Source organism: Hetaerina americana, unplaced genomic scaffold, assembly GCF_022747635.1.
Source record: "Hetaerina americana unplaced genomic scaffold, ioHetAmer1.1.p SCAF_23, whole genome shotgun sequence".
NCBI lineage: Eukaryota > Metazoa > Arthropoda > Insecta > Odonata > Calopterygidae > Hetaerina > Hetaerina americana.
Window position 1 is genome coordinate 5,559,534 of NW_027286797.1, and position 23,699 is coordinate 5,583,232.

The 23,699-nt window shown below is 39.9% G+C and overlaps 1 long non-coding RNA gene across 1 annotated transcript in view; it reads left to right on the forward strand.

Annotated features, from left to right (window-relative positions):
* Positions 1-382: 382 nt before the first annotated feature.
* LOC139689396 (uncharacterized) overlaps positions 383-23,699 on the forward strand; it is a 52,005-nt gene continuing 28,688 nt past the window's right edge. The window contains exon 1 of the long non-coding RNA XR_011701319.1: positions 383-432. This is a non-coding gene — a long non-coding RNA (uncharacterized lncRNA). The remainder of the gene's footprint in view (positions 433-23,699) is intronic.

The following is a 23,699-nucleotide window of genomic DNA, read 5'->3' on the forward strand; positions in this document are numbered from 1 at the left end:
ATTTGAAAGCAGACAAGGAAAAGAGGAATGTAATGGGAAATATTCCTGAACGACGCCATTCGATTGGCGAGACCCCTTCGAAATGTTCAGTGCATCCTTGGCTACATACGCCAGCGCATTTCTATGAAGCCATTCAACTCATCACAAATAACATTCTGAACCACGTTTTTTCCACACAATGTTTCCGGCAGAAACAAATGTCCAAACACCCCACCAGGCCTCGTGGTCCCATGGCTGCGGTAGGGTCGCAAGAGAGTGGCGAGCAGCCCAAGCGGAGTGTGTTGGTGCAGTGAGTGGGTGTCGTGGCATTGAAGTGCATGGTCATTTGTGTGTGTGTGTGCGCGGGCGAGAGTGAAGTGAAGTGCACATTGGACGGGGGATCGCCGATGGAGAGCAGAGTTCTTCCGACGGTGGACCTTGCAGTTTGTAAAGGTAGGGAAGCGACTCCTTTTCCAGGGCAATAGTGCAGTGCGCAGGAATCCCCTTAGATTGAGACATGGCCCATTCGCGGTAGGGCCCTCCGATAGGGCTTTAAAGGCATGTAGGTCACTTGAAGGGAAAGGGGGGTGAAATTAAGGGAACTCTTTAGCGATTGAAATAGGTAGGACATCTAGAGAAATTACGGAAAATTATGGCTCTTACAGAATATTAAGGAAAGCTTTATGGCACACCTATTCTCCTTTTCTCCCTCATCCTTAAATGCATTGCGCAGAAAAACTGTTTTGTGTAAAGATATTTGTAATCTGATTGTAACTGAACATATGTAACATTTACTGTAAAATTCGAAAAAGACAATTAAGTCGACATCATCCCCACATCCGTCGTTTTTTCTCATCACCTCTTCTCTTTTCTATCCCTTATTCTCATCTCGAATCATTCTTGCTCACTCTCTTTCCTCTGAATTTTCCGAAGGCAGCGCCGCCGGTTTCGATGGCGTCGCTGTAACATGGTACAGTAGGACGTCGCTGTCTGCAGATCCGTAGGGTACTGCAGGAGCGGCGTGATGGGCCGGCCATCTGCCTTCGTCTCATTTTAATCACGAAGGCCGAGAAATGGGTCCCAACGAGCTGCGCATGATACCTCCTTGGGTCAGCAACAGGAAACTCGTGCAACCACTCTTTCCATTCTTTTCATCTTTCCCTTCGTCTGTAGGTCTCCTCGCTGGAATGCCAGAGAACTTGAATATACTTCAATAGCCCCCGAACCGACCATACACCCTCCGGTATCCAACACCGATGAAAAACAATTTCAGGCCGATTAAACTACGGTAGGCTTTTGAATAATGAATGGTCTAACATAATACCAAGATTCTTTATATCTTGCCAGGAACGCCATGTGGTGTTGCATCGGAGAAATATGGCCGCAATTATTAAAGAAGATTACAGCGCAAATTACCGTGGGAAAACGCTCAAGTCTGCCGCTCCCGTGAATTAGTGTACGCTTAAGACGACGATATCATAAGCGGCGACCGTTACTGTTGAATCCTAGGAAAAAAGGCGAAATCCTCCCCAGACTGTGGTGGACTGAGATCCTCGTTCCTTTGATTTCCCCTTCCTAGAGCTCTCGGATTCTCAACTTATCGGCGGAGTAGTAGGCAAGAATGAAGGAATGACAGGGCGGGAGAAGGAAGTTGAAGAAGCTCGTGCATTTTTCACTGAATAATCCGCGGTTTCACATCATTATGACGAATGCCAATTCCACGAGCCTGCCATAATTGGTAATAATTTCTAGGTAAACAATGAGTGATAGTTGCAGTGTTTTAAAACGAAATGAAAATTTAGTCTCGCAAACGTGCAGGGCCGTACTTATTCAACTTAAGCCTTTATTCATAGTTAAAAAAGTTTCCGTGAATTATAGCTAAGAATAAAGTATCGTAGGCTCAACCCAGATTCTATTTGTTCCTACATATTCAGTATTCAAAATAAAACCCAATCAAAGCTTAATACATAAAAAAGCCAACGTTTTTCAATAACAAGAACATTTCATTCATGAAGTTCTCCCCTCTTTTCCTATTATCGAGCGCTCACTTAGTTTTAACGATCCCGTGCATGAACGGTAACAACTAGATCCTCCTAGTATTTGGAGAGTGACCGGACGCTGCAGCATAAAATGCAGTCACTCGCCGCAGCCCGCACTGAAGAAGCGGTAAGTTATTGCTTTATTGCCGTGATGGTCAAATAAATTTCCCTAGGGAACACGAGGCATTGATGTCCGGGTACACCCCCCCCCCTCCTCCCTACCTGCGGTCGTCCTTGTCATTTCCTGGCCGGCGAAAGAGGAACTGAGAAGCGAAGCAAGTTACCTTCGACTGGTCGCGGCGGGGTAACGTAAATGATTTCCAACTCACGCTTCGCGGGTTCGATGACCCTGCCTGGACTTTCCGCTGCATAGGGTCACGTGTTTGTAATTGCCCTTAATGGAATTTTTAAGGGTAAGGTTTAAGAAATCCCTATAGTCTCAACAGCACCAAAATGACGCCGTGAAATAAAAAATATTAATATTATGTCTTTGCTGAGGTTGTTTTACTTCATTTAATTGACTCCCATTGAATGCATAAAGAAAACAGTCGACATATCTTCACGACGCACATACTGCCAGCGGATATCCCTTGAGATAAAAGAATCGAAAACCTTTGATTTGCATCCGCGAGGAATGGAGAGAGCAACAGTCGAGCAAAAGTTGCAAGCCTTTACAGCATGCAATGAGAAATAAAAGATTGGCAACTCTGGCTCTTGGAATTTCCGAAGTCGTCGGCTTATTCTAAGAAATGGAGATTTCGTTTTCTGCAATAATTATATTATTATTTTCGAAAGGGAGATAGAAGACAAATTAGACAATAGTTAAGAGAGCCCGAGACCAATTCGTTGTCCTCAATCTTTAACCATAAGTTCCACGACGAACCACGTCGTGAAGCGTGCGTTCGTGACAAGATTACGTCCCCTAAGGAAACTTCATCCTTTGAAAATATAAGATAGGTGGTCACGTTCCACCAAACAAAACATGCTTCCTTTGATTGCCTGATATTTATGGCCAAAATAAACACTGATCAAATGTTTCCCTAGCATATCGGATTTAACCCTCCCTACTTTCCCCTGCTTTCAGGGAAATAACTTTTTGATTTTCAAGAATAAAATTTTAAGATGAAATTAGCATCATTCTCCGGGCTTTACTATGAACCTAAGACATAAGTCACCTTGAATTGAGTTCATAATAAGGACATCTGATTTAATTTGATACATAGGAAAACAGTAAAATGTTAAACTGGTTGGCCGAAGTATTTTAGCGTACCAGGGCGTCGGACGTTAATACGGACGGTTATGGCAAGACAGGGACGTCGAGCCATTGTTCAAATAACCGGGAATGATAAGGCAGACGCAATCATTACTTCCTTTATTTCTATTTAGCAGACCAGCCGATAAGTACAATGAAACCGAAGCCAAACTCGTTATTTACATTTCTTGATATGACGTTCATATTAATTTACCTTTTCTTTGCATTCGTCAATGAAACCTCATTTTCGTGACCCCCTTACGCTCCATTAAAAACTGCTTATTGGAACAGCGATACGATATTAAGAATTCCGTGTGGTACTGGATAATACTGGGAAAGAGACTCATGGCCTGCTCAAGAAGGCGCTCAGGGAAGTGTTGTGCAACCTCTTTGATTCCTACTTTACGATCCCGACACTAACTCCGCATTCACGAGTTAGAAACGTTTAAATGCCGGCATTCAAATTATTTATCCTGATATATGTAATCCTTAGAACACAGCCTTTTAATCTTATGATCTGAACGCTCTCTAGTGTTGGAACGACACCTGACAATGAGTGAAAACTTAAAAATAAATTGTAGTGAAAAATTTTGGGACAATTGCAAATTCCAATCTCAAATATTGAATACTAGCTGGAAAAACTTAAAAAGTATTAAATTGTAACTACAATTTAGGAAAATATTGTATTTTTAACCTGTTGCATTACATGAAATATCATACAATAATAATAACTATATGTAAATGCATAGAAATCATATGCTTAGAATGCTTTTCCAAGTCAAGTTCAACAAGTTTAACAGAATTATAATGAGTAAAATAATATTTCCACACCATTTGTCCCCTTCCGTTAATTATAAACATTTTGTAGATTGCATTCAAATAATAAAAACCTTCCTCATCACTTGGATCGTAAGATATGAAAGGAATTGCCATTCGTCATTTCCCTTCCATAATAAATTTTCCTTGATCTTGCGAAAATTTAGCCAGTGTCATATAAACTTTGAAGAATGGACGCAAGTGATACTCTTTATTAGCGATTTTACAATTTCGAAAATATATCAACGAAGACAAATATTTCTTATGCTACTAAATATATACACGTACCGCTGAAGTTTCCATCGCAAAAGATAAATATAGAACACAAAGAGCGGATAGAATGAGGCGCATCTTTGATGCCAAATAGCTCACTATTCCTTTAGCATGTAATGAACTAATCAATTTCCGATTGAATATTATTAGCACTGAATATTTCCTACCTATCTATTTGCTTATTTTTATCTGCTGCTACCTAGTTTTTAAATGATTATCAACTCTTGCTACATTTCTCAGCAATTCATCACCTCTCAGTATCTCCTAGGTTAACTTGCGCTGACTTCTTCAAATTTCTCCAGATCGTCTTTACTCATAATGGAGCAAGTTTTCAGCGTCCTTTGATTTGTTTTCCTTTAGTTTTCTCCAAACTAACCCAAAAGCCTTCCCTCGACTTTCCCTCTTTCCTCGACTACCAATTATTCAGTTATTTCAGATCTCTGAGCTCCAAACTAAAGTTTTTACTGGTTATATCTTTGTATCGATATCTTACGTTCCCACCATCATTTTCCTCTTCGTTGTCAAACGCTCTTTACAAAGTATAATTCTGCTTTAATGATCCCACCATTCTGCCTAAAAGGCATCCCGAAGAAGTGTAGTATTTCACTTGTTCAAGTTTACCTTTTCCGCCCTAAAACTAATTCCTACACATTCTCAGATGGACGTCGAGCCATTGTTCATATAACCGGGAATGATAAGGCAGAGGCAATCCTTGTTTTTGTATTATCCGACCTCTCAGGAGGAGTCGCGATCTTGATGAATCCTCGGCCAGCAGAGAGGAAGCAAGAGCATCCGCACTCAATGTTAGTGTCTTAAGCCTCGAGCCTGCTCTGGGTGAGAAACGCGTGAACCTATTTCGATGCAATCTCTTTTAGTCAGGCTTCATTCTCTTTGGTACTCAGACCTTCAACAGGTTATCGCTCTTCCTTGCTATCATAATTGGTGATTGTGTTTTTGCTGAAGACTTAGGATCAGATAAATTGCCGAAGACTTATTAAATCCCAATGAGTTATAACATGAAGCTTTGCGACCATGCTCCTGAGCCCGAGTCCATGATTTAGATCCGCCAGAATTCCCAACCAGTACAGCCCTTGGGTTACTGACACCAGTGAACACATTCGGGCAGTGAACTTGACCAGCATACCTTTATGCTTCCCAGCATCGCTAGTTTCGTACCGAATTGAAGTATGATGGAGAAACATTGAGTGGACCTCGATTGGACCACCTCAAATATGGGTTGCTGCATCAAAACTAAGCGTAAGAAAAAGTTTGAGCCTTACGGGGAAAAATTAATACTTTTTGAAAAGCAAAGTAAACCTGGAGGACTTGGTTAAAAGATAATTTTCATTCACCTAGAAGTTGCATGGTTCAAGGCAAAACAGTATCGTCACGCTTTTCCTTAAAAGGAAAAGTAACCCCTGTTCAGGACATAGCCTTGAACTTTGACATTGACTTTTGAGATTGAAAACTTAATTTTCAATCAAATCTGTTAAACCAAAGGTTTTTCGGTATGTTTTACTCTTTTCAAAAAAGGACGAAGATTATCTTTGCATAACACTTTTCACTTGTTTTCGATGTTTTAGATGGAAAACACGCAACTTTTACCAGAATCGAATGCTCGGATAATTCAACCTATCGTTCCACCCTTCTTGTTTTTTGACGGATTCAGCCTTGTGAGAAATGCATTTTCATTGTAATGCCTGTATGCAAGCTTGTGCTCGAATGCATTAGATATGAAAAGCACACATTGGCATGGTTGGAGTCTTTGTCTACCCGTGTGAACGCATTGGAATTGCTAAATCATTGAACACAAAAACCAGCACATAAAATTGTCCTGTTGCAAATGATATGGAATCATTATTCTAAGGATTGTTTTCAAATGACCTGATGGACAATTTTGTTTTTTGATCCAGGCTTGCATATTTTCCGCATTGTTAAAAGGAAAAAAAAACTCTTCCTGGTCTGCGAAGGAGGAGGGTGGGAAGGGGTCGAGGCATTTCCGTCTAGGTATTGCACAGGGGAGGGGGGAATCTCTATGAGCAAGGATAAGGGATCTTGTATACCATGGACGTCGTGGGATGGAGAAGGAGAGAAGGGGGGAGGGTGAAGATAATAATTGGACTTGATTGAATTGGTGAAAAGAGGGGACAAATGAACAGAACACTCCTGGGGTAATTTGGAGAGGAAGTCCTTGCGACGCATGGATTCTAGTTGTTCCATGACGTCTAGCTTCTTTCCTGCATCCAATTGTGAAGCATTTTGAAGACGAAGCCACAGAAATGGTTGCAATCCGCTTAGTGTTTGGCAAATGACGAATTAGTATGGCCTGTATTGTAGTCTTTACTGTGTTCCCTAATACGCGTCGAAAAACATCTGCCCGTCCTACCAGAGTAAATAGCTCCTCACTCACAATGAATTCCGCAAACGCCAGTTCTTTTAATTCACTCCATAGGGCTTTTCTTCGACGATAGGGCTTTGGACAGAGTAGTGGGGGTATAAAATAAAATGCGGAATTCATCTTCGGGAATACTGTTAGTGATTTTGTACGTCACAGGATTATGGAACGGATATTTGCGCCACTTCCGTTTCAAAGCAGTAGTGACAGAAATGGAGATTTTTATTTTCAAGCCGTTCCACATGAACAGGCAACATAAAACGCTCTCCTGCTCTAGGATAAAGACAGGGAGTGTGACCCAACGCTACAGGTAGCGGGAGGGTCCCCCACGGAGAGGGACGAAGGATTAAAGAGGAGACAAATGAACAGGACACTACTGAGGTAATTCGGAAAGAATGGTTTTTTACAACAAAACAAAATAAGCTAGTGAAAGAGCACGCAATTAAGCAGGAATAATTATTCTTTAGACGCTGAGGGTGGCAAGTGGAATTTTCGCTATCTATAACGCTGTAGTTGCTATCCCGCGTTATTCGTGGGAAGGAGTAGTCTTTGAGTCTTCTAATTCTGGCATCTATTACCCGAACTTTATATGCATGACCCAAGCGACCAATGTATGTTGATAATACATAAAACCCATTTTTCATATGCTTGCCCGCAGACGTCAGGTATGCGAATCCCCAAGGTTAAATCTTTAGTGAACGGAACGCCTTGGTATTTTACCGTATAGACTACTTCTAAGTCAATCTACTAAGGCGCTCTACTCGGCGCAATTCCTTCATGATGTCTGCAATGTAGACGTAAATCGCTCTCCAGGTCGATTCCCAAAACAGCATCCGCTCCACCAAATTTTCAGGCGTCAGACGAATTTTATTCTTCTTTTCAAGGATGGCCTGCGATGAACCAAAACGTGGCCACTACAAAAATTCTTTCGCAGGAGTCTCCTCAATTCCTGGGCATCCTGAGCAGACGGGGAATAATTGTTCCCTGTCTCGATAGCACTTGAGTGATATAGTATTTGAGGTTCCCGTGTGACCGGTTTACCCATTATTCTACGTTCAGCATCAGTCGATGTGTCCACCTTCCCTTCGTTGAGGTATCTTCTGCCAATCATTGACGCTTTCTTTTCTCACCTCGATCTTCTTCTTCTGGCGAATTCTCCCGTAAGTACCACTTCCTCCTCTCCTTTGCCAGGAGCTCCACTGGTAGCATTCCTGCAATGACGTCGATGGCGTCTTCGGAGATCGTGCGAAATGCACTGGCCACCCGTAAAGCACTGATTCGGTAGGGCGCTGCTACTTTCCTGCGATACCCTTTCAAGAGCAGTCTATCAGCCCATATAGGTATACCGTAGGTGAGCACTGAAGTTGTTACCGGCACAAGTGGTTCTCCCATTTTCTGCTAGGGGCCAGCAGCATTGTTCATAAGCCGTTGCAGTGTGGTCGCAACGACATAGGCTTTGGTGCTGATTTGCTCGACCTGCTCCTTGAAATTTAGTCTGGCGTCCAGGGTCACAGCAAGATACCGAATGGACGGCAGCGATGCCATCTTGGTATCGCTGGCCTAAAGTGATATCGGTTCCCCTACACCTCGGAATTTTATTTATTTTATTTTAAAATCATTTTAGGATCATTAAGATTCCTTGAACATCTAAATTGTCTTAAAGACCAATTTCTCACCTTCGTAAATGCATCCATCTGTGCTCTGAAATGCATATGTGTACATCATACAAAATATATTCTTGAATAACTTACCTTGACATGGTCCATAACTCCCTTCTTGGTATGCTTCGGGACACAGTACCTGGATATTGTCCAGAACTAGATGAGGACATATTTGAACAACAATTTTTGCTGTCACATCTAAATGATCGAAGCGTATTCCTACACTCATGTAGTTTCCCAAGGGCATTAAAATTGTCAGTTTTCAGGGTCCGCTCATTATAATTTTTAGCATTATATAAAATATACTTATTTAGAATAAATAAAGCTTACATCTAAATCAATTGAGTCTGTTAAATAATTAATGGTATAACATAACCGTAAAATATATATTCTTGAAATATCACAAGGTAAGGTTTCAAAAGGATAGGAATCAAGTATTCTCCCTCACATAGGCCAATGTGAGCATTAAAATCATATCCAGTGTCACAGCTTGTAAATCGTGTGTGCAAGCCTGACTAATGGGACCCATTTGAAAACGTGTTTTACTTGGACAAATTTTGTTTCCAATTGTATTTTCAGTCTTGATTGCTATCACATGGGATTTCTTTGGCCTCAAGGTTTTTTTGATATCCATTGATCAAACTTTGATAAATGCCAATATTGTTAGTGTCGTCATCTTCCTCTGAGGTCTTCCCACTCGCAGTCTTCATTGAATGCTCATGGAGGGTGCAGCAGGAACCTTCCCAAACACCCCAAACCTTCTCTCGTCACATAAATGATCATCAAGGAAGCCATTTCCCAACTCATCTCCTCTCTACGGAATTGTATTCTTCCCTTCATCCTTATCATGCATGACTTTTACAATACTGCCTGAGACATACAATGTCAGTCGTAACAATGATCAAATTCCATCTTAAGTTCACAGCCTCTACTTACTAGCAATGAATCAGAGGTCCAGCATAAATCACTTGCCCACAGATAATTTCTTCAGTACGTTATATCCTAATCCGGCTCCACATTGATTGCTAGGATCAATGCAACCATAGGGGGAGGGGGAGAGATGGACAGGGAATGAAACACTTCCATTTTTATTAATTCATCTTGCCCCAAAATTACACCTTTGGGTTTCATCTTCAAATTCAATGATATCTGATTGGAAATGAAAGACACATATTTATAAATTAGTTTTTTCTTGAGCCAATCATATCCTTCAACTTTAAGGCTGCTTTTTTTACCTAGAATATGGCTCTGAAATCGAACTTTCATTAAACAAGCAAAAGAAAACTGATTTTTACATCGTGTACCTATTGCAGTACCTGTGCACACACATAATAAAATGCAATTTTAAGTATTTGACCGTTAATTTTAATTTATTATTACATATAACGGCTAACACCCAAATTATTAGCAATTAATCATATTTGGCACAATGTTTGGGTAAAATTTTGTGATACATAAATGATTGCTTTATTCATGGGAAAATATGGGCAGTGCAGGTGTATTTATCTGAATCCTATATTGTAATTGGATATATCCCCATATTCCTGTTCAAATGTGGCAATTATTTATATAATTATCTACTGGAATGTGCAAGAATAGCTAGCTTTTACAAATTCAGGTCAGTAATGTGCTTCTAGCAAACATCTATAGATTTTAATACATTAGACATTTTTCTCATACTGTTTCTGATCTAATGTTCTGATGCACCTATCATATAACTGTTAATTGCATTGTGTTTATTGCTTTTACGAGGTTCATTTCTCCATCGTGTTCTCAAAGATCCAATTCATATCCTATGGCTCCTACTTGGGTTCTTCTCAGGAGGTTTTCTATTGTACATTGCCTATAGCATTTTGTGACTAGCATCTTGTCATGGTAAAAAAATCATGTAAACCTACAGAATTGCTGTCTACAATAACCAAGTTTTGTAGCCACCATATTCCATTCTAAAAAACTAAATTAATTTTATAATAGAACAATTAACTCTTTTTCCCATTAAATGGAAATAAAGCTTGGCATGCCGGCCAATATCTGTTCTCTACTGGAACAGAACTCTTCAACCTTGCTACTCATTACAATTTTATAGCATCTGCAGTTGATTTAATCTCTTTTAACACGAATATGAGTAATTTGGTAGTTCAAGTCCCATTTGATGCAGTTTAGAGCATTCATTCAGAGAGAGTAAAAGGGAGTCCATAGCTTGAAATCATTTTTTTTAACTCTGATGCCATGAGAGGGAACAGCGTTGTGGTTAAATGTGTGTGTGTGTGTGTTGGTAACTAAGGAACCAAGTCACACACAGTGACAATATATGTGGTTTTGAGCATTTCAGATAGATCAAAAATTAACCACTATGCATATGCAATTTAATCATTATGCCAAGAACTTGTCATCATTACTGAGTTGGGTGCTTCAAATACTTGATCGTAATCTTTATCAGCAGTGCACGGCTATGTCACGGTGTTCCTCTCCTTGTCACTTCCCTGGATTCTTCCTTTCTCTTTCGCAGGAGCGTCATGCGATTTAGGGATTTTAAATATAACCAGGAATTTTTTTACAAATTATTGTATGTGTATGTGTGTTAAATGTATGTAATTTTTTTTATTATGTTGTGGATAATAATTAATAATTAACTAGGCAAATATTATATTTTGTCGAATTAAGGAGAACCTAAAATATTTTATGCATTAACTCCCTTGATTTTAACATATATTAACGTATAAGACAATGTTGTCTCAATCTCGCCAAAAAATCTAAGCGTCTACCACTGTACTTTACATGACTCTGTAATGTAACGCACAGATATATAGGGGGAATAAGTTCAAGTGTAGTGTTGCTAGAGATGATATTAAACAACAATTATAGAGGGAATAAAACAACTAATGCAGTAAGTGGAAGAGTCTCACGTTTTATTATTAAACGATGACGCGTATTTGAGTTTAAGTCCCCCGCTAGTTTCTTTTTTAATTTCATCGATCGGACGTGATAATACTCTCTTTCTCCTTTAAAATATTCCTCTTCAATGTTCTCAACTTGAGAAAAAGTTTGAAATAATAAATGCTGTTATTGATTTCGGATTAGAAATTTTCTGAATACTTTCGATAGCATCTCTTGACAACGGCACTAGCAAAGACGGAGTTATTAATGGAGAACTAATAGAAGTGTTTTAGAAAAATCTGAAGCGCCCACTGTCTGTCCTATCAGCGCCCCCAAATATGAGCGCAGTAAAAGTAATATTCAATGATAAAAAGGAGAAGAGGGCGGGACCCATAAGGGCTTGCGGGCGCGCTGCTGTATCACACGCTACTGTGTTTTCACTACTGATTGAGCAAAGTACTTTGACATCAGCCAACTAACTGGTCATGACCCCTAGCCTCCAGGCAAATATATTACCTTGGTGGTTGTCCGTCGGTGACTGACACTGGATATATATGTAATTTCGTTTTTTGTTTCTCATACGTCCCTACGTCCTCAGGCAAGAGAATATAACCTTGTTTTGTTTGATTAAGTTAAAAAAAATGTCTTGTACCTTTGTCAGCTCGGAAACTTTTCAGACCACCCTCGTGAAGGTCCTTGGAGTATATATTAAGATGAAAAGAAAATGCGAAGATGGATTTTAGTGAAATGCTAGGCGAAGGAAGCCATTAAGTTTTAAAGAGACGCGGGATCATTTGTTTAGACAACACGAAAGACGCAAGTATCCATGTAAAATCCATAATGCCATGGAATTGGCACATATATTATGGTTTGTTACCAATCAAATGGAATGCCTTGACGCTACCTGACGTGGACTCTGATCACATTTTAGAATTTAAGAAGTGTAGCTTCCGACGACAAAAAATAAGTTAGGGGCGGCGGGTGATGAAATGAACCGTATAAGCATGAATTGAATTGACAAGGAAGAAGTTTTGGTGGACTGCAAAAAGTCATGGATGAGTGGCAGGAGCTCTGGACATACGAGGAAAATGGGGTAAGTATATATGAAAAAAGAGAAACCAATAACCGAGAAAGAAATCACAGGAACAGTCTACAGCTGAAGGACGAGTAAACCATGAATAATTAATGAGACTATTCGAAATGCGGAGGAAAAATACTTAGGCATGCAATTCTAAAGATAAGATAAATGAAGCACATCGAGTTAAATAGTGAATCGCGACACCAAAAGAAGGGAAGTGGAATCCGGAGTTTGCGGTTTATGTCAGTTTGCAGAGGAAGAGTGACCGTGGGTCGCTGCACAAGAAGGTGAAGACACGCTCGGAAATAAGGAGAATTACGGGAAGGTATGTGTGGAGGGACAGAAGAGGGTGACTAATCCCATCCCTGGACACGCCTAGAATCGCCTAGATGCGAGTGTGGTACGCAGAGTGACGATGAGCAGTGATGAATATAGAATTCAAAGTTCCATGCCAAACCATCAATTGGCAAAGAATTAATTATGTAAAATTCACTGCCTGCAAAGATGAAGAATGAAAAGTTCACAATTTAACTGTGACATTGAGATTCGTGTTCTAATGGTTGTTTTAAAAGGCATTTAGATGTTAATTTCATTGTTTAAATATCAACACATAGTTCTTAAGAAAAATAAAATGGATAAGTAATTAATTTTACATCGTGGTAGCCAAAATTTCACACATCGATGCAGTATTTCTTCATTTGAGAGGAGCAGTATTCTATGGCTTTCCACTTTGCCTCTTGTGAATATACTTTGTCTACTGCCGGTGACAAACCAAACCATGGGAGGGGTCGTCTTCGGGGATTTCTCGCAAGGTCTTCGTCACGGCTGATTGGATCTCTTCTATGGACAAAAAATGGGTTCCTCTCAGGGCTGCCTTAATCCAAGGGAACAAAAAGAAGTCTGCTTGGATGGTTGAAGGGGCTGCTGGTTGACGGCCTTCCAGAGCGTTGCTCGTCGTGAACCTTTCCCCGGCCCTCCTTAAAGGCATAAAACCACCTCGAAATTAGTGATTCGGACAATATAGAGCACTCGAAAGCCTCATGAATAATTTTTAATTCTCTGCAAGAGTTTTTTCAGTTTATCTCGAAACTTTACAAAGTTTAAAGAGAATTTATGCCAAATTAAGAAAGATTTTGACTTTTCGATACACCCAGACCCAAGTATTGTTCTCCAAAGCCGGATAAAAGAAGTCTTAATGGCTAGATTTCCAAGCAGCTGAAAGTAAATACGTGAAGGCAATTTCCAGTTATTTAAACCTTGTCATACTGTCATCCTTGAGTTGCATATGGGCACCCGAATGTGAGAGGTATCTCTCCTTCTATCCCTGCCGCAAATATCGGAACCCAGGGAAAACTAGTGGTTACTAAAATGAATGAGAAGAAAATGACACTCACCAGCTACGGTCTCCTGGTTCCCTGCATCCTAGGACTGATCCTGGAATAGATAAGCAAAACGATGGTAAATTAGGCAAATACGATTGTCTATTGCCTATTGAAAATAAAAAATACTATTTCCAGTGAGTGAGATTATATTTGTAATTTGTAATGTAGAATTAATATAAGTGTAAATGGACTGATTCGTAGAAACCGTGAAGTATTCTGGTGGGAATACTAAATGAGTTCAGCGTAGGTTTCTGTTCCGTCAAAGCTAAAGACTGCATTATACGAGGACTATTGAACAATAAGTTTGATTCCCCATGAAGCTAAAGTAGTACTAAAGATCCAGAACATAAAGATGGAGGAAAATAAAGTCAAACGTTTCCTTAGGAAATGATGTGTTTGGGTTTAGTAATTGGAGAGGCAAACGCGATGCCATTGCACTCATGACATCACTAATAGAGAGGAATTGATAATACAATCGGGACGTGTAAACCTGTGTCGTAGATTAAAAAATATGAAAAATGAAATGAATGAAAAATTAATAGCGTATTGCTGAGAAAAAGGAACATTCTGGATGGACAGAAGGCTAACCCGAGGGAATTCGTAAGATCACTTAGGTTTGTCGATGACCAAGCTCTAGTTAGTCAGTTATTCAAGGGGTTGCAAGCTTTGCCGAGTCAATTGGGAATTCAGTGCGATAGGTATGGGATGAGAGTCAACGCAAATAAACAAAGGTTGAGCAATTTACAAGAAAAAAGGTTTCTTTTTTTAAATGCTCTTTGTAATTTTACCGGCTGCTCGTTTGATTGATCTTGAATCGTCGTGTCGCGGCCTTTAAATTTGCTTTTTAAACCGGTAAAGATGAAAAAATATTTTAAAAACCAAATGACCTCCTCGGACAGAGGGATTTTTCCCGAAGGACTTAATGTAGAAATTAAATAGGATTGATCAATGAAAGAACTGCAAGAGATGCCGCGAGTTGGTCAAAGGTAATCAGTTTTTCTTGCCATTGCTAGTGAAGTATGCAGAGTCTTGCGGAAGTCATATTGAAGTATTTCTAGGATATTATGCTAACACACAAAATGTGTTATTTGTTCATTAACAAGTTTCTGTAGCACTTCGGGCAAAATAAGTAGGAAGCTACTTGGGCTGTGATCTGGGGCTATGATTTTTTAATGTTTTGGGTTGGGGCGAATTAATGTATTTTTCTACAAAGAAAGAAATGATTCCTGTGAAAGGGAGCGGTTGAAAATATTTGTTGAGAAATGAGAAGAGTTGGTTTAATCGGAAGTGGAAAATACACTGCATGCGACCCTAATGGTGTGGATTTCAGTTTTTGTAAACTAGTTGGGAACCTCTAGTTGTTTTACCAGGACAAACTGAAATGCATTAGCAGGAGGTTGATTGTAAGTTAGTTTTTCATGGAATGCTTGAAGAGTCCCCCGTGCAGCCATGCATTTCCCTTTGTCAATTGTTAGCCAAGGAATTTTATAAGGAGCGTTTTATTTGAGGAATTGGATTAGAAAGAAAAATGACAACTTTTTCTCCGAAGAAATTTAGATATTCAATAATGCACGATGGAAGTGATGGCAGCGGATTTAATTAAATCGTAATTATTATAACATTCATGATACGTTTAGGGTTAAAGCTTTAATTTTACTTTGGGGTATTAAGTGAGTAGACTCTGCACATTAAGTCATGGTAGGAGATGCTCTGGGCAGCAAGTTGATCATGGAATACTAGTTGTTTAGGATTAGAAGAATCCACGTCAAGGATGGTTAAATTTCACTTATTGACTCAAGTGGTTAGATGTTTAAATTATAGGCATTGAATGTGAGCCAGAAGTCTGCGGTAAAAGGAGAGAGGGGGCTGGTGAAGGGATAGGGTGTGGGCGGAGGGGAAGGGAGTAGGAGCGCGTGTTCCTGCTTAGTTAATTTTGCCAGTCGTCCCCGAAATGTACTTCCGCGAATAAATGGCGCAACTGCGGAGGGGCGCAGTTGGTGTCTAACCGGCTGATCCCGCGGGGAGAGAAGGGACACAAGGGGAAGCCCTTCAATAACGTTTGGTTACTTATCACCACATTACTCATTTGTATCATCTTTTAAATTTAAACGCTTACCTGAGAGACAGTGAGCGCGGGGTTCGAGATGATGTGGTGGCTAGCGTACTGGCTTCCCACCAAAAGGGCCTTTGAATATTTTTCAGTATCTCGTTCCCTACTTGAGGCGCTACGTGGAGGTTACTTTGAATGAGTACGCCGTCCGTCGGATTAAACGTAACGTTGCGAACCCCTTGACATGTTTCGAAAGGAGTAGGCTAATGAAGGATCTCAGGTTTTCCCGGCGTATGGTATTCAAGAAGTTCTCTCGGGTTTCCCACCGAGTCAGGTTGCAGTACACCGACGTTTCGAAGGCTGACTCTGCCATCGTCTTCAGGGTGAAGACGATGGTAGAGTCAGCTTCACCCTGAAGACGATGGCAGAGTCAGCCTTCGAAACGTCGGTGTACTGCAACCTGACCCAGTGGGAAACCCGAGAGAACTTCTTGAGTAGGCTGATGCCTACGCCGGGTTTCTCGCCACCCTTCAATGTTTCCTGTCCAGCCATCATTGCGCAAATGACCCCAAAATACTAATACTAAGGCAGTGAGTGCTATATAATTTTGATTAATTTCATTTACAAACCCTTCTACAAACTGTACAATATGGTTCGTTAAGATGAAGGTTAAAAACTTGCGCCTTAAAATATATGTTGTAAAGTTAGTCTTTGAAAGATAGCGAGAAACTCAATTTCTTCTTTCCGTATTACGGTTTTTCCGAAATTTTAGGATATAATTAAGAAATATTGTCGGGTAATACAAATGCCAATTATAAAAAAAACTAGGCGAAACTGAAATGAAACTATCTATTGGACGTCTACTTTCTTTCGGACGAGGAAAATCTGTGCTGCGTGCTGAATTGTCTAATTCCTTCCCTGCTCTTCCGCTCTCGATATGGGGCACCTTTACGTCATTCAACATTGTACAGTCATAATAATCGCATTCCTCCGCCGTCTTCACGAACACGTGCCCATGGATATAATTTCCCTCAAAGATTTATAACAGATACAATATGTCAAATATTCCCACTACCCCATTCTCCACCATCAGACAAGTTTCACATTTCGAGTAGTTGCAAGTGCTCAAGATTCCACACCCTCCCTGGTATAACGTGCTTCATTCCAATCATCCGACCTTTTACAACAGAGTCAAAGAAGCTGCAGTGGCACTTCTAAATTAAATATCATCAACAAAAACTAAACTTTAAAATTTATATTAATTGAGAAGTCGTTTAGATATAACACACAAACATTAGGAAATAATGAATCAAAATCAGTGTTGATATAATAATGTGCCAATAATTAATAAATGTGAAATAATAATAATGTTGTCTAGCAACCTTGCGAGCGTAGATAATACGGAAGATGGAGTACATGGATATTATGGAGAGGATAAATGCAATGTTAATATCTTTTACCTTTGTTTGGATTAATTTTCCAAGTTGAAATTGAAAAATATCGTAAGAAAAATATAATAATGTCTAACTGCGGAAATTTCTTTACAAATATTCCTCCTTGAAATTAAAGTGAACTATACATCGGGTCTTAAAAGAACCGATATATAAACCTGGCTGTGGTAGCAGCAGTAGTTTTAGGGGAGGCGACCGACAGCTGAGGTCTTTTGCGCCATTAGGGATGGATGGCAAAGGAAAGGTGGAGAGAAACCCGGCGTCGGCAATAGCCTGCTCTGATCGGAAGGCGCCAAGGGGTCCGCAGTATAACGTCCCTTCCGACGGACGGCGTACTCACTCAAGGTGCTCCCCACTATAAACCACTAGCAGGTATCGGGATACCATTGAAAAATATATTTGCCGCCTCCGGGATTAAATCCCGGACCCTATCGGTAGGAATCCAGTACTGCGTCATCCACCTCACTGGAGGACTCATCATCGTGCAGTTGCTACAAATTTCATGGACGGCATTCAAAACCAACAGCTGGAAAGTTGGCAACCTCTGAAAAGGACTTCGTTGAAAGAATAACATGCATCCGAACCAAATAAAAAATCATTTAAAACTTCGGCGATAACGAAATGATTTAATTCCCAATTAACAGTTATGAACTCAAAGAATAAAATTAAAAAAAGCATCAAGGAATACTTAAGCGTTTTCAATACATCTACCCTTTCGGTACTCACCTCGGAATAACTCCGCCAGCACGTCTCTCCACGACCGAATTCAGGCGCCAACTGCCAGAGGAAGCGGCGAACCGACCGGAAATTCCATCGTGGCGCCATCACTACGTATTTCAATTCAATCCTCAAGAACACCATTATTTGCCATTTGTGATATTAAATATGTTTAAACATTTGTTGATTGTTATTGCATTATAAAATATGAATTTTTATTTAATTTTCCCTTTTGTTTAGCTAATAATTCATTAAATATTTTCGACTTATTGACACTCTGTTGTCTTCAAATAATGATTAAAGATGGCGGCCTTACGAATTTTAATAAAACGGCATCCTAGCCAACAGTTGTTGCAGAGCCGTTATCAATAATTCAAAAATGACTACCATTTCCTCATTGGAGAGTTGTGGTGAGCCAAACATTCAAAGAAATATGGTTTTAGTGCACAATATCCGAAATATCTATTTGCATTTTTAGTCTAAGGGAATTGTACATTATGTCATCATTTACTCAATCTAAGATCTCGATGCACGTTAATTTCAACGCATTGGTTCGAAGAATATTTATGTGGTCATTTTAATTGAAATATTACCAAAAGTCTCCGTTAAGTGTAAATGTTCGTAGATCGATTATACTACTTACTTTTACACACGATCCCAATTTCTCCTGAACAACATTACAGTAAGCAGTCATCATCACACGTCTCACTCCTTTACTAAATGGACACTCGGGTAATACCAATAAATGAATTCCACGGGGTCATAACCACTCGGCGTAACATATGGCCCGAACCAAATCAATCGCACGGTGTGTACGCAGATGAGACACCAAATTGCACATTACATGAGATCTATAAACAAAGATTACGGAAGAGCGATGCGACACACGTTGCGAGACACGTTTCCCACTTTTGCGATGCATGTCCAATGAGGGGGAAGTGACGAAACTCGTAGTAGTAGTAGTTTTGAGGGGAGGCGACCGACAGCTAAGGTCATTTGCGCCATAGGGGATGGACAGGAAAGGATGAAGGGTGGAGAGAAACCCGGCGTCGGCATTAGCCTACTCTTTACGAAAGGCGCCAAGGGGTCCGCGGCTTAACGTCCCATCCGACGGACGGCGTACTCACTCAAAGTGCCCTCCACAAAGCACCTCATGTAGGGATCGAGATACCTCTGAAAAATATTCAGCACCGCCGGGACTTGAACCCGCGCCCTCAGGGTGGGAAGCCAGTACGATAGCCCCCGCACCATCTCGATCCCCACGAAACTCGTCTTCCTACACGGCAGCCTTAGTTACTACTATTCGATGCTGGGAGTTTAGTGTAAGAAGAAGCATATCTATGAAAAGACCATTACGAAGTAATACCTCAGCTATGAGTTGACTTTAATAAGAAGTACTTCAACGCCTCTTAAATGAATTTGTGCGAAAGGAACACTTTGACGTCTTAATTGTCTGTATCTCTTGCCTTTATCTTGCACGAAGCATTCGAGGAATTTACCGTTTTGGGAAATGTCTATTCAAAAGTATAAGCGGAGGAGTTGTTTATGTATTCGATTTACAGTTTTAAAAATCGACTATAGGTTTATTTTGTGGGAGGCGACTGACCGCCAAAGTCATTCTTTTCATTAGGGAAGGATGGGAACGAATGGTGGAGAGAAACCCGGCGTCGGCATTAGCCTACTCCTTTCGAAAGGCGCCAAGGGATCCGCAGATCAGGAGAGGAGAGTACGACTTCCGTCGAAAGGGATCCTAAAATCACCTCAAGAAGATATTTGGATACAACTGAAAAAAATTGTTCTCTCCTGGATTTGAACGTGGGCATTCTCAGTGGGATGCCTATACGTTAGTCACTGCGCAAAGTTTGGTTGATGATATCCAAACAAGTACTCTCACTTCGACATTACTTCTTTCATTTCTATTTAGCAGACCAGCCGATAAGTACAATGAAACCGAAGCCAAACTTGTTAATTACATTTCTTGATATGACGTTCATATTAATTTACCTTTTCTTTGCATTCGTCAATGAAACCTCATTTTCGTGACCCCCTTACGCTCCATTAAAAATTGCTTATTGGAACAGCGATACGATATTAAGAATTCCGTGTGGTACTGGATAATACTGGGAAAGAGACTCATGGCCTGCTCAAGAAGGCGCTCAGGGAAGTGTTGTGCAACCTCTTTGATTCCTACTTTACGATCCCGACACTAACTCCGCATTCACGAGTTAGAAACGTTTAAATGCCGGCATTCAAATTATTTATCCTGATATCTGTATTCCTTAGAACACAGCCTTTTAATCTTATGATCTGAGTGCTATCCAATGTTGTATTTTTAACCTGTTGCATTACATAAAATATTATACAATAATAATAACTATATGTAAATCCATAGAAACCATATGCATAGAATGCTTTTCCAAGTCAAGTTCAACAAGTTTAACAGAATTATTATGAGTAAAATAATATTTCCACACCATTTCTCCCCTTCCGTGAATTATTAACATTTTGCAGATTGCATTCAAATAATAAAAACCTTCCTCATCACTTGGATCCTAAGATATGAAAGGAATTGCCATTCGTCATTTCCCTTCCATAATAAATTTTCCTTGATCTTGCGAAAATTTAGCCAGTGTCATATAAACTTTGAAGAATGGACGCAAGTGATACTCTTTATTAGCGATTTTACAATTTCGAAAATATATCAACGAAGACAAATATTTCTTATGCTACTAAATATATACACGTACCGCTGAAGTTTCCATCGCAAAAGATAAATATAGAACACAAAGAGCGGATAAAATGAGGCGCATCTTTGATGCCAAATAGCTCACTATTCCTTTAGCATGTAATGAACTAATCAATTTCCGATTGAATATTAGTATCACTGAATATTTTTTACCTATCTATTTACTTATTCCACAATTCCTATTTTCATCTGCCTCCACCTCGTTTTCAAATGATTATCATCTCTTTTTACATTTCTCAGCATTTCATCACCTCTCAGTATCCCCTAGGTTAACTTACGCTGACTTCTTCAAATTTCTCCAGATCGCCGTTAGTCATAACGGAGCAAGTTCTTAGCGTCCTATGATTTGTTTTCCTTTAGTTTTCTCCAAACTAACACAAAAGCCTTCCCTTGACTTTCCCTCTTTCCTCGACGACCAATTATTCAGTTATTTCAGAACTCTGAGCTCCAAATTAAAGTTTTTACTGGTTATTTCTTTGTATCGATATCTTACGTTCCCACCATCATTTTCCACTTCGTCGTCAAACGCTCTTTACATAATATACGAGGGTCATCCGGAAAGTAGTACCCGTTCGTGCCGCATGAAGTGCTGACGACGCGAGTAGCCGCTGGACGAGGTCAGATAGCTTCAGTGGCTTGTCTGCCTTCTCTGAGCCAAGTTGCGTGACGCTAGCATTGCCTGTGTTGTTTCTGTGATTGTTTACAATGTTTAAAAAAATTGAGAACGCCGCCAGTTGTGAAGTGAGGGCAGTGATTAAATTCCTCAATGCAAGAAACGTTCGCCCATGTGATATTCATCGCCAATTAAAGGAGGTGTATGGAGACAATGTAATGGACGAGTCGTCTGTTCGGCGGTGGTGTCGCAACTTCAACATGGGGAGGGGGAACACACACGACGATGAGCGTTCGGGGAGACCGTCTGTCATTACAGACCAACTGGTGAGCTCAGTTGACGAATTCGTGAGGAACGATCGGCGCGTCACAATTGATGACATCTGTGAGCATTTTCCCAATGTTTCTCGAACAATTGTTCATGAAATTGTTAAACACCATCTGCATTATGCAAAAATTTGTGCAAGATGGGTCCCTCGCGTATCTCAATGAGCTGGCGGCGAAGGACTATGCAGCAGGAATACAGAAACTTGTCACACGTTATGACAAATGCCTTAATTTGCTTGGAGATTATGTTGAGAAGTAGTTTAAAGTATCCTCTTTCAAATAAAATTTTTTATGTTTGTTAATATTTACTTTTGTGTCTTTATTTCACGAACGGGTACTACTTTCCGGATGACCCTCGTACTTCTGCTTTGATGCTCCCACCATTCTGCCTAAAAGGCATCCCAAAAAAGTGTACTATTTCACCCTTTCAAGTTTACCTTTTCCGGCCTAAAACTTATTTTTAAACATTCTTGAGAAACTCGTATCTTTTGATTTAGTATTTTCAATTTTCTTCCATATCTGTAACTTAAATACTGCAATGAGCTAGGTAGTATTCGGAACAATTTGGCGAACCAGTTTCCTATTGTGTTATGTATAAAAGAAAATGACAATAAAAAATCTGAAAATAGAAAGAGACAATAAATACTAATGCTAGCATAAATTAGGAGTTTAATATAACCATTATTACCTATTTAATGTACGTATGCGTGTATTAGTGTGTCCATACATTTTATAGTGCATGAATATGCATTTGTTTGTATGTTGGTGAATATATACATATATTTAAAGTAGTGGAGGCTATATTTAAGGGTAGACATATCGCTCTAGTTAGATGAATTGGCTCTAAATGTTGGTAGTTCAAGGTGTATTACTCTTGAGTCCGATAAATGGTAACTACTTCATAAGTATGTGAACATGTTTTTTCAGTAATATGTCTCGTGTGTTAGTGCGCGACTTTGTCTGTTCGAATACCGTGCATGCCTAGTGTGGACACACCCCGTACCATACACCTTCCTAGGTGTTCATGTAATATTCTATAGATGTATATTGCTATTGCCTGTATGTTTTTACCGATGCACATAAACTGATGAAATCGATGCATTGTCTTGGCATTCCATGGGTGGCCTGTACTTTTTCTGGGATAGTTTGTTTGCCCTTGAGGTCTTTTGCAGACAAAGTGGTAACAAGAAGGTAGCCTCAATGGTTTTCCTATCGTTGGCGTTCCCATGTTGGCTTCAGAATATATCACCGCGCCTTCATAATCCCCAAAACTTGCAAAATTGCATGCAAAACCTTCAAATATAGGTTTAGCATGCGGTTTTATTCTAAAATATGGGTGGTGACCTAACACCCCTTGATGGATTGCAGAATATTATGTAGATGTAGATGCACTTGAAAATATACGTTAAAAAGAAATGCAGGCTTCTCGGAACTAGAGGTAGCTGTGGGCCTGAGAGCGTTTTAGTCACTGGGCTATGAATCCGTGACATTAAAAGAAATGGCTAATGAGTATTCTTTCCTTGTACCCTTTACTTATTTATAGAAATCCACGATGCGATCTTTTCACGAAGAAGTTGTTTCGAAGACAAAGAGGTATAATAACGGTTAATACGACCATGGATTTGGTTTGGATGTATCATCAGCAAGTTAGTTGAAGAGAAATGAAGAGAGGAAAAGGAAACCCCAATTGGTCGTCCTTCAATCGACTAATAACTTTTCATAAAGAGGAAGCAAATAGTCATGATCTTCTCTGAGTTCGTAATTTCTTCAATGGAAATGTCTAACAATTGAGTCAACTTCCCCTTTTATATTTGTAAATAAGGCCAGTTTAAACGTTAGAGGTTTTGTGTCCCTTAAAGGCAAGCGACATCGACCTTCAAAACATCGAGATAGCCCTGTGGCACTAAACCATGAAATGCCCGCGGAATTATATATTTCTTAGAACGGTGGACATCCTAATATCAGAGGTTACGTATTACTTCGGCGGCATCGAACGGAGTTCCGTCTCTTCCCTCACAGTAGGCAAAGCACGAAAGAGCGTAAA